At 40.6% G+C, this 13,407-nt stretch overlaps 1 protein-coding gene and 1 pseudogene across 3 annotated transcripts in view; one reads left to right on the top strand and one right to left on the bottom strand.

The window, feature by feature from the left end:
• The window catches only part of DLGAP1 (DLG associated protein 1), an 850,590-nt gene that overhangs the window by 18,258 nt on the left and 818,925 nt on the right, over positions 1-13,407 (top strand). The window contains exon 1 of one of the 2 annotated variants that reach the window (XM_082418618.1): positions 4,060-13,353. The exons of the other annotated variant lie outside the window; for it this stretch is intronic. The gene's annotated coding sequence lies outside the window, so the exon portion shown is untranslated. Of the gene's footprint in view, positions 1-4,059; positions 13,354-13,407 lie in introns of those variants that run through there. 2 annotated transcript variants of the gene reach the window in all.
• On the bottom strand, positions 461-3,680 carry LOC309640311 (serine/threonine-protein phosphatase 2A catalytic subunit beta isoform pseudogene; annotated as a pseudogene). Its single transcript has one exon. The product of its transcript is annotated as a serine/threonine-protein phosphatase 2A catalytic subunit beta isoform pseudogene (transcript).

Here is a 13,407-nt window from a genome sequence, read left to right as displayed (position 1 = left end):
GGCAAACTGTTAAGACCGACCGATCTAGAACATAGTGTTGAACTAATTTCAGTCTCAAGTTGTGCTAAATGCTCATCATTAGTATTGCAAAGTTCGGTCCATGATTTGGTTTAATGCCAAGACAGATCCCAGGGCTTCCCTGGTGGCGCAGTGGTTGAGAGTCTGCCTGCCAATGCAGGGGACACGGGTTCGAGCCCTGGTCTGGGAAGATCCCACATGCCGCGGAGCAACTGGGCCCGTGAGCCACAATTACTGAGCCTGAGCGTCTGGAGCCTGTGCTCCGCAACAAGAGAGGCCGCGATAGTGAGAGGCCCGCGCACCGCGATGAGGAGTGGCCCCCGCTCGCCGCAACTAGAGAAAGCCCTCGCACAGAAACAAAGACCCAACACAGCCAGAAATAAATAAATAAATAAATAAAAATTTAAAAAAAAAAAAAAAAAAAAAGACAGATCCCAATTTGTTACAGAAACACATAGGTTACTGTTACAAGTTGGTGAGCACGAGAAACCAGTGTGAGACCACTGGCATGGTTAAATGTTTCAGAAATATCTTGTCCAAATGTGTAGCCAGCCCTGAGTGGTGAAGTACCCCACCCACCATGATCATCTGGATCTGACCATAACAGATCACACATTGGGCCCGCATGTGGAACTTCTTGTAAACGATCCAGGGCTCTTATATGATCCAGTGTATCTATGGATGGGGAGAGGCCACCGTGGAGGCAGAATATCTGTCCATCTACTAAAGCTGTAAGTGGCAGATAATCAAACAGATCTGTAAAATATTTCCAAACATTGGCATTTCCATACTTTCGCAGACATTCATCATAAAAGCCGTATACTTGGGTAACTTGTTGGCTTTCGTGGTTTCCTCTCAATCTTGTAATATGTTCTGGATAACGCACCTTTAATGCCACAAGAAGAGTCACAGTCTCCACAGAATAATAACCTCTGTCTACATAGTCACCCATGAATAGATAGTTTGTATCTGGTGATCTCCCACCAATTTTAAAGAGTTCCATAAGATCATGGAATTGACCATGCACATCTTGACAGATGGTAACAGGACAACGGACCTCTTGCACATTTGATTCTTTTGTTAAAATTTCCTTAGCCTTTTTGCACAGCGTCCGCACCTGGTTCTCGGTAAGTTGTTTACACTCGTTCAGCTGCTCGACCCATTGGTCCAGCTCCTTGGTGAATGCCTTGTCGTCCATGGTGGCCCGAGTCCCTCCCCCGCTGCCCCTGCCCCGGGCGCCGGTCCCTTCACCCGGCGCCACCACCGCCGCCAGATCCCAGTTCCCACATATCAGTCATATGTGGAATCTAATTTTTTAAAAAATGATATAAATGAACTTATTTACAAAGCAGAAACAGAGTCACAGATTTCTAAAACAAACTTACAGTTACCAAAGGGGAAACATGGTGGGGAGGGATAAATTAGGAGCTCGGGAGTAACATACACACACTACTAAATATGAAATAGATAACTAAAAAGGACCTACTGTATAGCACAGGGAACTCTACCCGATATTCTGTAATAACCTATATGGGAAAAGAATCTGAAAAAAGCATGAATATATGCATAACTAAATCACTTTCCTGTATGCCTGAAACGAACACAACATTGTAAATCAACTATATTCCAGTAAAATTAAAAAAAATATGTTAATGGAAAAAAAAGAGTTTAAGCCCCTAGGTTTAAAGCGGGAAGCCAGCTTCCTTTCAGAAAGATACCCCAAACAGAACTAGTTTGTCATCATTTAACTTTACATCCCCACGTAGCAGTAATTCTCAACCTCGGGTAGGCATTGGAAACATCTAGGGAACTTTGGAAACATACCGATCTCAGGCTGTGTCCTAGATCACCTCATCTTCACCTCTAGGGTGGGTTCAGGTGTGAGCATTTACAAAGCTTGCCAAATGATTCTGGGGCACGTCTAGGGATGAGGACTGAGGACCCATGGCACTGGTTCTCAAAGTATGGTCTCTGGACCAGCAGCACCACATCATCTGGGAACTTGTCAGAGATGCAAATACTTGGGCCCAACTCGGACTTACTGAATCAGCAATTCTGGAGGTGGGGCTCAGAAGTCACATTTTAACAAGCTCTCCAGGTGATTATCACGCACGTTAAAATTTCAGAACGATTGGCCTTTAGGTTCCTACCTCCAGCCAAATACTTATGTTTGTATGTCTCTGCCGAGAGTTCCCAGGCAATCACGCTTGGGAATTGGTACTTTTCATGGAGGGAGAAACATAAAACATCACTGCTTGAAACAAGGGATTGTTGCTCGAGTTTTCCTAACTTGGCCATGTTTGCCTGCTTTCCAGACCACTTCCCTGGGAGCTTTCCACCCTTGCCTACTTCTAGAAATGTTTCTCTGAGCTTCTGACTTTCTCCTTGCTCCCAAAGTCATCGTGCATGTTTTGAGCTTCTGGGCTGCTTTTTCTGGCCACCTTTCCTGGAGTTTGCTGGTTTTTAGCCACCTAGCTGTGTGTGTCTGTGTGTGCATCTACTTGGCTCTGAGCCCATGAGCCCCTCCCAGCTCTTCTGCATTCCAAGCCTGTCCGCAACTTTCCTGGTTGTAATTCCTGTCTCTGTGACCTGCCGCTATCCAGGCTCTGGGTGCAAGTTTAATCTTTTCATGTTTTGGGAGAGGGAAGTGAAACAAAGACTTCAGAATTGAAGCAGCTAGCTTTCATCTCTCCAGAATGACATTTTTGTTGAGTGATATTATGACTGTGATTAAAGAGTTATGAATTTGTAGAACATCTGGAGCGATTGCATTCAAATATACCCAAACTCTTTTCAGAGTTCAGTGATGGATGCAGCTGAATCATGGTGATTTTCCATCAGTGCCCTCCTTCCTTTGATGTGGGGATTGAGAGATGACTGACTGCCGTGACCTCTTTTGTGACCATTTGAACTTTATCGACTTGGGAACTTCTCTTCTACCTTGTCCATTGTTTTCTGGGATTGTGGGAGTTATCTTTCCAGACCCCTAGTCCTTCCCTTTTCATTTTACGAGAATACATTTCCATTATTCTGAAGTTTATGTCAGTGTTTTTATGTGACTGTATTTTTTGTTGCATGTACATTATCTTCCTAGTTACTGCTCAAGTCCGAAACCTGGGCGATTTCTGAGGTAGCTTTCAGGTGAGTGAAAAGAGAAGTGGTTTCTATTTTGACTTCTTCACATCCACTCGTAAATTTTACTAACCGCCCACCTTTATTCTCTGTTATTCTCTAACTGCCGACCTATTATTCTCACAAATCAACTTCCCTTCCACAAGTCAGCAACCTCCAGCCTACCTGGTCTCTTCACCGTCTATTTTTCTTTGCTAATCCAAGAGCCTCCTTTCCTGCTCATTCTGTTTTCCCATTCACCCTCCTCCAAACAATCCTCTGAAGTTATATTAGATAAATCATTTTGAAATGTTTCTTTTAGCTGAATTTCCAAATTAATTCATTTGATGTCTTGCCCTCATGACCTATTAGATGAAGTTCAACTCTGCAGTATGGCATTTAAGGTCTCTTATGACCTGGTCAGGTATACTTTCCCAGCCTTAACTCTTTAATTTGTAATTTTTATACAATTTTAAGGTTATTTTCTATCTACAGTTATTACAAAATATTGGCTGTATTCCCCGTGTTGTACAATACATCCTTGAGCCCATCTTATGCCCAGTAGTTTGTGCCTTCCCTCCCCCACCCCTATATTGCCCCTCCCCCCATCTCCCCACTGGTAACCACTAGTTTGTTCTCCTTATCTGTGAGTCTGCTTCTTTTTTGTTATATTCACTATTTTGTTGACTTTTTTAGATTCAACATATAAGTGATATCATACAGTATTTGTCTTTCTCTGTCTGACTTATTTCACTTAGCATAATGCCTTCCAAGTCCATCCATGTTGTTGCAAATGCAGAATTTTATTCTTTTTTATGGCTGAGTCATATTCCATTATACACACACACACACACACACACACACACACACACACACACACACACACACACACACACACACACACACACACACACACACACCCCTACATCTTCTTTATCCAGTCTTCTGTCGATGGACATTTAGCTTGTTTCCATGTCTTGGCAATTGTAAATAGTGCTGCAGTGAACATTGAGGTGAATGTATCTTCTTCAATTAGTGTTTTTGGTTTTTTCAGATACATACCCAGGAGTGGAATTGCTGGGTCATATGGTGGCTCTGTTTTTAGTTTTTTGAGAAACCTCCATTCAGTTCTCCGTAGTGTCTCAGTCTTAACTCTCAATCCTCTACCTCACGTACGTAGTTGTATGCTTCAGGCTGCCTTATGTGTAATTCCTCAAATCATGTTATCTCTTATCACATTTCTGTCTCTGTGTTGCCTCTGCGGTTTCCTCGTCTTGGTATGCCCTTACTTACTTTTCTGCCTGGCAGACATCTAAGCATTGCTCAGGATGGCTCAAGTTTCCCTCCCACAGCTTCCAGGGAAGTTTTACACACCACTTCCTCTGGTTCCAACAGTATCTTACGTGTACTTACTACAACATAGTGTTAAGACTTTGCCGCCATGCTGGTCTCTTCATGAGCTGGTTGAGAAGAACTGACTTCTTGCAGGACCAACAGAAGAAGCATTCATCCCCCAGATAAGTGGAGAATTGGGAACACCAGACGATGCTGTTGGAACAAATGGAAAGCATGTGGGTCCCAGGGTGGGTGAACTGGGTGATGGAGGCCCAGTGGTATGAGAGTGATGTGCAGACTATTTCTATAATCTGGACAGATTCAGGAAAAATGAGGGTTTGGGGAAAAAGTTCAAAAACCAGATTATAGCTCAAAAAACAAAGTGAGAGAGAGGAAGAGTTAGCATGACTGTTATCTTTTCTTGCTTAGCCAATCACTCACTACAAAACTTAGTGATACAAAATAACCATTTTATCACGCTTACAGATTCTGTGGGTCAAGAATTCAGACAGGGCATAACACACTTGTTGGAGAGACGTGTGTAGATGAGTGTCTGTGACATAAAGCAGCAGAGGAAAATGCTGTTGTATATGGACATGATGCTTTGGGGGGAAGGCACCTGCTTTAATTCCTAAAATAGAAAATAGGATGGAGAAGATGATGGAAGAGATACCTTTGGGGTTGGGCTCTGTAAGAGACGTCTCATAGCCAGGCTCAAGTTCTAGGGCTGGGTGAGGAAACAAAATGGGTAAACGTGATTAGATAGTGGTGAATAATTTGTGATGGTTGGAATGAAAGGCGTGTGGCAAGATATACATTGTAGAGAAGCTTTGGGACATAAACTAAAGAGCTTAATTTTATTTATTATTATATGCAGCAAAGGATCATTGACTTTGTTTGTTTGTTTCTTTAGCAGAGCTCTCTTTCTAGAGCCCAACCAGACGTTGATACTAGCATATACTAGAAATGTCTGGAGAAGGAATAGGTGAGTCGAGTAGATGGGTGTAGGGGTTTGTGTCGCCAGATCTCTAACAGATAAGATGCTTTCAGGTTCTGTTGTGATTATAGACTAAATGGTCAAAGAGATAAAGAGTATCCTTGCCCTTGGCTCACCAGGAATCTTTCAGAATAGGTACTTACTTGGTTGTGACAGGGAAGGAAGCTCTGTGAGGGCTGCTATATTTACAGTGGCTAGAATAATGTCTAGTATATTTATAAAAATCAGATTAACAAATGAATATGAGAATTTTTGTACATGTCTCAATCACTCTTTGTACCCATTTTCCTTTAACCTCTTCAAAATCAAGGTATTCCTGGTGGAACTTAGTGGTTTTCAGAAGTTTGGGTTTGGTACCTGATTTCTACAAGCTATTTGAATACTTTTTGTTAACAGTTGATTATTACGTCAAAAAGTTGTTCCCAAGAGGAAACTTAAATTAGGTAGAATTATACTATGCTGGAACAGAAAATGTTTCCAGAGAGCTTTGATCCACTTCTGGTGCTTTATTACAGATGAATAAATTGAGGTCTAGAGAAGTTAAGTGACTTAACCACAGTCATCTAACTGGTAAATGTTGAAGCCAAGATTAGGAGTTGACTTCTAATAGACGCTTGGTATTATTTCCATTGTGTAAAGCTGCACACCACTTTGATTTTTCAAGTCAAATCTTAGCTTGAACTGTAGGAGAAAAAAGTCTCCATCTGGCTCTGCTAAATTCCCAGAGGGAAATTTAAATCCTAGGGTGGCAGAACTCAGGAATGGAGAGGAAATTAACATTGTGTTTAGTTAAATAAGTGAGTGTTTAGAAAAGACACATGTGGACGCTTGTACATTTAACTTCTTGCGGGTTTGTTTTCAAGAATTAAATTCATGTAGACTGGACACTGCCTAAGGTAGAAGGCTTGGCGATTTATGCAATTGTAAGAATATTCTGTAGAAAAGCCCCAAGAGATTGTTACTTAAGACCTGTATTTTCAGGTTGAAAGAAGAAGATCCTCAGAGAAATTAAGTGTCATGTCCAAGGTCACAGAACAATGAGTGACTCTTTCAGAAATGGAAACCAGAACTCTTAATTTGGGAGAAGTGAATATTGCTTTTCAGGTATAAAATGCGTAGCCTTAAAGGAAATATTTGGGTTTAAAGTGGTGCATTTAAAAAATATTTTAATTGTTAAATGTCTATTTATAATATGAAACATAGCAGCGTAACACATCCCACAAACATGGCATCCACGTACAGGAAGAACCTCATCACCAGCCATGAGATGCTCCCCATGCCCTCGGCTTCCTACATTCGGTCCCCATCCTCCATCCTCCACAGTGAACTACTCTGTGGAGCTTTCCTCTCTGTCGTTCTCTCTTCTTTATTCTTTGACCATTATATGCATTATCGGTAAAAATCTATTTCTTAAAAATTGTGCTTGCTTTTGAACTTGATCAAAATGGCAGCAAAGTGTTCGTATTCTTCTGCACCTTGCTTTTTCTATCCAGCGGTATGCTTTGAAGATCCGGCCATGCTGACGGACATGGTCAATCTATTGCAGTGATGTGCAAACTCCAGTTATGCACAGTTCATTCATCTCTTCTCTCATTTTTGTGTATTTGGTTTATTTGACAGTCGCTTTTGTTTGTTTGTTTTTGCTGTCACCAACCAGGCTGCCACAGACATTCTTAGGCATGTCTTGTGATAAATGTCTGGGAAAGGCTGGGCTGGGCAGTGTCCCACCTTTTCCAGATGATGCCCAGCTGTTTTGCAAAGTGGCTGTGCTACTTGGGACTCCCAGCAGTGGCATCTCAGAGTCCCCAGTGTTCTAAGTCCTTGCCAACACTTAGTGTCACCAGCCTTCTTAATTTTTGCCAATCTGGTGGGTGGATATTAGCATTCAAAGGTGGTTTTTATTGTGATTTGGGGTCTAATATTTTTCTGTTAGAAATAAATGGACAATATTGCAAGGGGATGTCAAAATAAGGCATTTTATAAATACTCACTTTAGGCAAGATGACTAAGAAAAACTTACAACACAGTCACATGAAGAAAGTCTAAAATGCGAGAAGAGAGATACTTTCGCACATTTAGCGTGATGGCTGTTGATATATTCAGCAATCACACTTTCATGTTTGTTAATATTTAATGATAGTCTTGAATTAATTAAGTGAAGTTCAATTTATTCATAGTTATTCATTTTATCCTGATGTTTTAACTCATCCTGGAAGAGAATATAGTAAGGTGGGATTTATATATATATATATATATATATATATATATATACACACACACATTAACATTTATATATATGTAAATGACTCAGGATGAAATCATATACTGACCTAAATAGATTACATTGCAAGGTTTGCAGAAGTAATAACACTGTAACTCTTTGGGCTGTTTTCAGATTTTCACAGTTTAATTTTTTAAAAACCCTCTTAGATCCTTGTTTGAAAAGTGTCCTGCCTGTGCTTATTATGTGACATTTGATGACCCCAGTGATGTGATACAGGATCTCTTGGTTCATGTTGTAGACTGTTTTCTACCCCAGTGGGATCTGATCAGGTAGCACCAACTTCCTGTTTTAATATGATGGTAAAATTATGGAATCCCTGGTACCCATTTCTACCCTCCACTGATTAAGTAAGAGCAGTTTTGCTATAATAACTTGTTACCAAAGATAGATGATCAAACTCAGAGAAGTGGAACATCTTTTGATAAAGATCCAATAAATGCCCAAAGTTAAATGAGTTTTAATAAATGTCTCCCTCTATGATCACAGATCTGCACAGTTTATATTCCTGTTTGACAGAAAAGATCCTCTTTGTATTGTGAAGTTATTTTGTAATAAGACATTGAGCATGGACACAATGGGGTCACTTCAGGTGTTACTGTCGCCTTAAGGACTTGGGATGGTTACCTAGCAAGAATCAGAAGGGACAGAGTTAGGAGACCAAGTTTATTTTAGGATCCGCTCGGAGCTCAGCGTTTAACCTGTGACCGTCCTAGAGTTTCTAAAGCAGTGGACCCAAGCAGCAGATGGTTTTTCTATCTGAAGTTGGATTGAACAGGCATAGGCATGCTGGATTCCCACCCACCCCTCCTACTCTCTTTAGGTTGGGTCTCACCCTTTGGTGGCAGCAAGAGACATGATCCAAATTTCAAGATGTGAAAATTGCCAGAAGCCATCCAACTGACAAAAGCCGCCGAAAGAATAAGCTCTCCTAATCCTAGCTGCCTTCATTGCATCTTGAGGCCTAGCAGAAAAGCTGAGGTGATGTGGATTCCCAAACACCTATCTTACTTTTGTTGGCAGGTCTGCAGGATTCCAGAAGGTTCGGAGTTGACAAGTTGAGTATAGCCAAGGGTGTCCCTTGGGGTTCTGTCCTTTGTTGATTGCATAACTCCCTTCCCAACTCCACCACCAACCTTCACCCAAGGTGGACCTAACCCATCTGCTTGTTGCTCTGTCCCCATTTATTCTTTGCTTCCTCTGCATGTGGCTTTGCTCCATATGGTATCCCGAGCCTGGGAAAGCCGTCTCTGCTCCATTTGGTTAATTAGTCTCCGACTGTGTCTATGGCTCACCTTGTTCTTATGTTTACAAGATTATAAAAACTCTGAAACTTTCCCTTCCCAGTTTTCCTGCATCTTCAGGTATAACACCAAACTACAGTTTCCCAAATCCACTACATTAAGGCATTCTATTTCCACTAACTCAAAATCTGTAATGATAGTTCTATAATCTATAATAACATTAATCATCTCATAATCATTTCTCAACAAATGATCTTCTTAACCAAATACATTTTGTATACTTCTCATTTAATCTAATATCTTTCCTTTCTAGTTACATTTCCCTTCTGATTACTGCTACTCGGTATTCTTGAAAGTACCCCATCACATTTTGTTGGTTTTGCATGATTTCAGATCTAATTGAGGAGATAATGCATATGTAAGAGGAAAACATAGCAATTTATTAATACCTAGAAAATTTACTGAGATCTTATTTTGTCCTAGGAAGATGATAGCTTGCTCTGTGTGTGATGTGTATTATCATTTAATTCTTACAGTGAGTCACTGATGCAGTAACGTTATTATCCCCACCTTATAGATATGGAAACTGAGGCATGTAACGGTCCACGGTCACACAGGAAGTAGCTTGTAGAACCAGTAGAGAGAGGGTGCAAATATGAGATATCTGTCCACGTCCCAACATTCTTCATCTCTGGTCTCTACTTCTTTATCAATATGATACATATTTCATCCTCTTTAAACCTTTTCTGAACAAGACAGGTCTTTTAATTTTTGAAACCTTTTTTCGTTGAACTGTAGTTGATTAACAATACTGTATTAGTTGCAGATGTACAGCGAAGTGGTTCAGTTTTATATATATATAATCTTTTTCAGATTCTTTTCCATGATAGGTTATTATAAGATACTGAATATAGTTCCTGTGCTATACAGTAGGTCCTTGTTTTTATCTATTGTATATGTAATGGTGTGTATCTGTTAATCCCATATCCCTAATTTATCCCTCCCCTTTTCCCCTTAAGATGGGTCTTTTAAATAAATCAATCTGTTCCTTGGTCTGAGAGAATGGCAGAAAGTAGTATAAGAATTCAAAAGCAGAAGCAATCACAGCCAGCACTTATATGTAAAAAGAGGCTTTCTGGACCCTAGCTCAAAGGCATGAGTAGGACGGGACTTTCAAATGCCTTATCAAGACCTCTTGGGACGAGACTTTGAAGTGGAAGACGTCTTCTCCTACAGTGGCCTCAAATCCGGCCATCCTGCTGTCTTACTTGTATTGGGGGTGTGGAGATGGAGCTAGGGTAGTTGGGGGACCAGAAAGGATCAGTAGTCTGTGTGCACGTAGAGTGTCAGTTGTGTTGTCCCGTGACCAACACAGCCATCACCCAGGCACCCTGCTCCTTTGAGAACCTGGATCTTATCTATGCTTCATCGGGTTCTGGGTGCTGTGATTTCCTTTTGCTCTTCCGTTTCCCTGGAAGTGAATATGACCTTATCCATTTTGCAGGAAAAAATGCTGGATCAAGGTGAACCACTGGGCAATTGGGTGTTTGAGGAAGTCATACAAATTCCTGTGATGTCCAGTTTCTGCCCTCAAGGAATTTACTGTCATGTTAGAGAGAAAAGACGGGCATAACCAGATTCACTAGAGAAAACCCCCAAAACAAACTTAATAGAAATAACTATGAAATCATTATGTAGTAATGGCTTTGTGGAAATAACTATCAAACGATAATAACATGGAGGTGTTAGGGGTTTGCAGATGGAGGGAGGTAAGGAGTAGGGTTGTCCCTTTGGTGTTTCCTGTGGTTTAGATTTCAGGGAGGCAGTGGTCATGTCTATCCTGGTCACTGCAATGTCATCAGCACCTGGCATAGTGCCTAGCCTGTAGCAGATGTTCAATACGTGTTTGATTGTATGAGTGAAAAGGCATTTGGGGCTGAAAAATATAGGGAAAACGTTTTCTGCATCCCAAAAGCAAATTCCAGAGAACTAACTTTGTGTCTTTAAGCAGGCAGGTAAGCATCCTTGGCTCAGGTTCAATTCTGTTTGTGTCAAGTGCATCCTGTCGTAGAGGCTGGACCACTGAGCTGGTCCCTGGAAATCAGAGCTGACACCTTCCTTCATCTTAACCTCAGCAGTGGGACAATAGGAGCCTGAGCTGAGATCAGGCCCAAACAAAAGAGTGAGTGTGGTTAGTCCTTGGTGGCCACCTTCAGTACTGGTGGCCAAATATTAAATAAACAGTCAGTTTTACACTTGGATTTCAAGAATGATGTACAGTATATTATTTTGCTCAAATATAAATGAACTCTTCTGTTAACTCTCTTGTGATTTGTGGAACTACTTATTTTGTTTATTCTTTTTAACTTAATACTTCTGCTAGTTTTGAAATTGTTTTGAGCTTGAAAAAATAACAGCGAAAAAAGTAAAGAAAATACAAATCAGTGTTTAGCCCACCGAAGAATATGTAGCTGTGTTTCATTTCCCTAGACACTTGCACAGAGTTTGGTGTCTACTCGGCATTACATACGTGTTGGAGTGAATGGGTAGATGGACCTAACTGTATTTTAGATTTAAAAGCAGTTTCTTCCAGTAGAATAAACAATAACAGTAAATGTCAGATTCATGCTGCTAGGGAAATCTACCGATAAATTGGTTTTGGAAAAGTAAATGAAGAATGAGGTGCAAATTTAGTAGTTAACTTCACCGTCTCTTGTATTTGCACTTTCCTTCCAAAAAAGGAGAAAAAGATAAAAGCAATCTAAGAAATAACTACTTAAGCCAAACTACTGCTTCTTTTTCTTTCCCCCAATTTGTGATGAATAGCTCTGCACTTTCAGATATGCCATGAATTAAGTCAGATTCCCACAGAGAACAGTATGTTCAATATTTGGTCACAGTTTGAAGGCATCCCCAGATGGTTTTAAAGAAAAACTAATTTTACGGGAATGCAGGATAAATGACTGATTTTATCCTTGACATTACAAAGGTCCCTCTATCCCAGTGACTATGATCACTTTTTCTTATCTTTATATCAAATGTACATGAATTGAAATTTATATTTTAAAAAGTTGTTAATGCTGAAACTGGGAAGATGACATAACCAGCAGAAACAGAAGAGATGAATTCTAGCAAATGTGTGTTAATCTTTTACACTTTCTCTCAACTGGAATGAGGAACCTGGGGTCCTCAGATAGGGGATGCAGCATGTTATCAACTCAGTTGTTTAACTGGAGTCCTGTAAAATTAGAAAGGAGGACAAGTTTGCCTAGGTTCCCTCCCCATCTGCAAGGATCCTACTGCATCCTTTTAAGACTCTCCACCAACATTCACCGAGTGCCTCGTAAATTCATGTGGTTTCAAATTCTCTGCCCTCTGCTTCCCCAGGCAGCCATAAGATCTTCTCTGACCACCTCACTGACGTATTGTCCCCTGCCCTCAGGGTCCCTGCAGTCTGTCACCTTCCCAGGACGTCTGTAAATGTTGCTCTGGAATAGGCAACCTTTAAAGCATCTTCTGAACCGACAGAATTGAAGCAGCTTTTCCATGATGAGTTTCTGTATTTGAAGCTCATTCAGGAAGCACTGAGTTCTCATCCAGAACAAACAGCGGTATGAATGAGCACATCTGCCCTGTTTTCTAGCAAATTCTGTTGAGAAAATATGAATTTGGAAAATTTTCTCTTAGATTGTTTGTGATGTGAGCGAAGTTGAATCATTTTACTACACTTTGTTGTACAAAGCTGAGGGTTCCAACCTACAGTATGATCTAGGAAAACCATTCCTGTAGCTTGATGTGAAAGACCTTGCACTTAGTAGGCAAACAGATGGTCATAATGAATTTAGAAAAAAATAGCTGCCTAATCACTGTCATAGTTAAATGAATTGTGAACTACTTCTCACCTTAATATTGATGCAAATGTTCTGCCAGTGAACATGGCACAACTTTCATTATTCATTTTTTTAACATCTTTATTGCAGTATAATTGCTTTACAATGGTGTGTTAGTTTCTGCTTTATAACAAAGTGAATCAGTTATACATATACATATGTTCCCATATCTCTTCCCTCTTGCATCTCCCTCCCTCCCACCCTCCCTATCCCACCCCTCTAGGTGGTCACAAAGCACAGAGCTGATCTCCCTGTGCTATGCGGTTGCTTCCCACTAGCTAGCTATTTTACGTTTGGTAGTGTATATATGTCCATGCCACTCTCTCACTTTGTCCCAGCTTACCCTTCCCCCTCCCCATATCCTCAAGTCCATTCTCTAGTAGGTCTGTGTCTTTATTCCCATCTTGCCACTGGGTTCTTCATGACCTTTTTTTTTTTTTTTTTCCCTTAGATTCCATATATATGTGTTAGCATAAAGTTCTCCATAAAAACTCTAAGAGGACATTTTTTGATTAATCCATTTTCCAGATG

The sequence above is a fragment of the Balaenoptera physalus genome, assembly GCF_965194825.1.
Source record: "Balaenoptera physalus genome assembly, chromosome: 12".
NCBI classification, from domain to species: Eukaryota; Metazoa; Chordata; class Mammalia; order Artiodactyla; family Balaenopteridae; genus Balaenoptera; species Balaenoptera physalus.
This window is presented reverse-complemented; position numbering and strand designations above follow the sequence as displayed.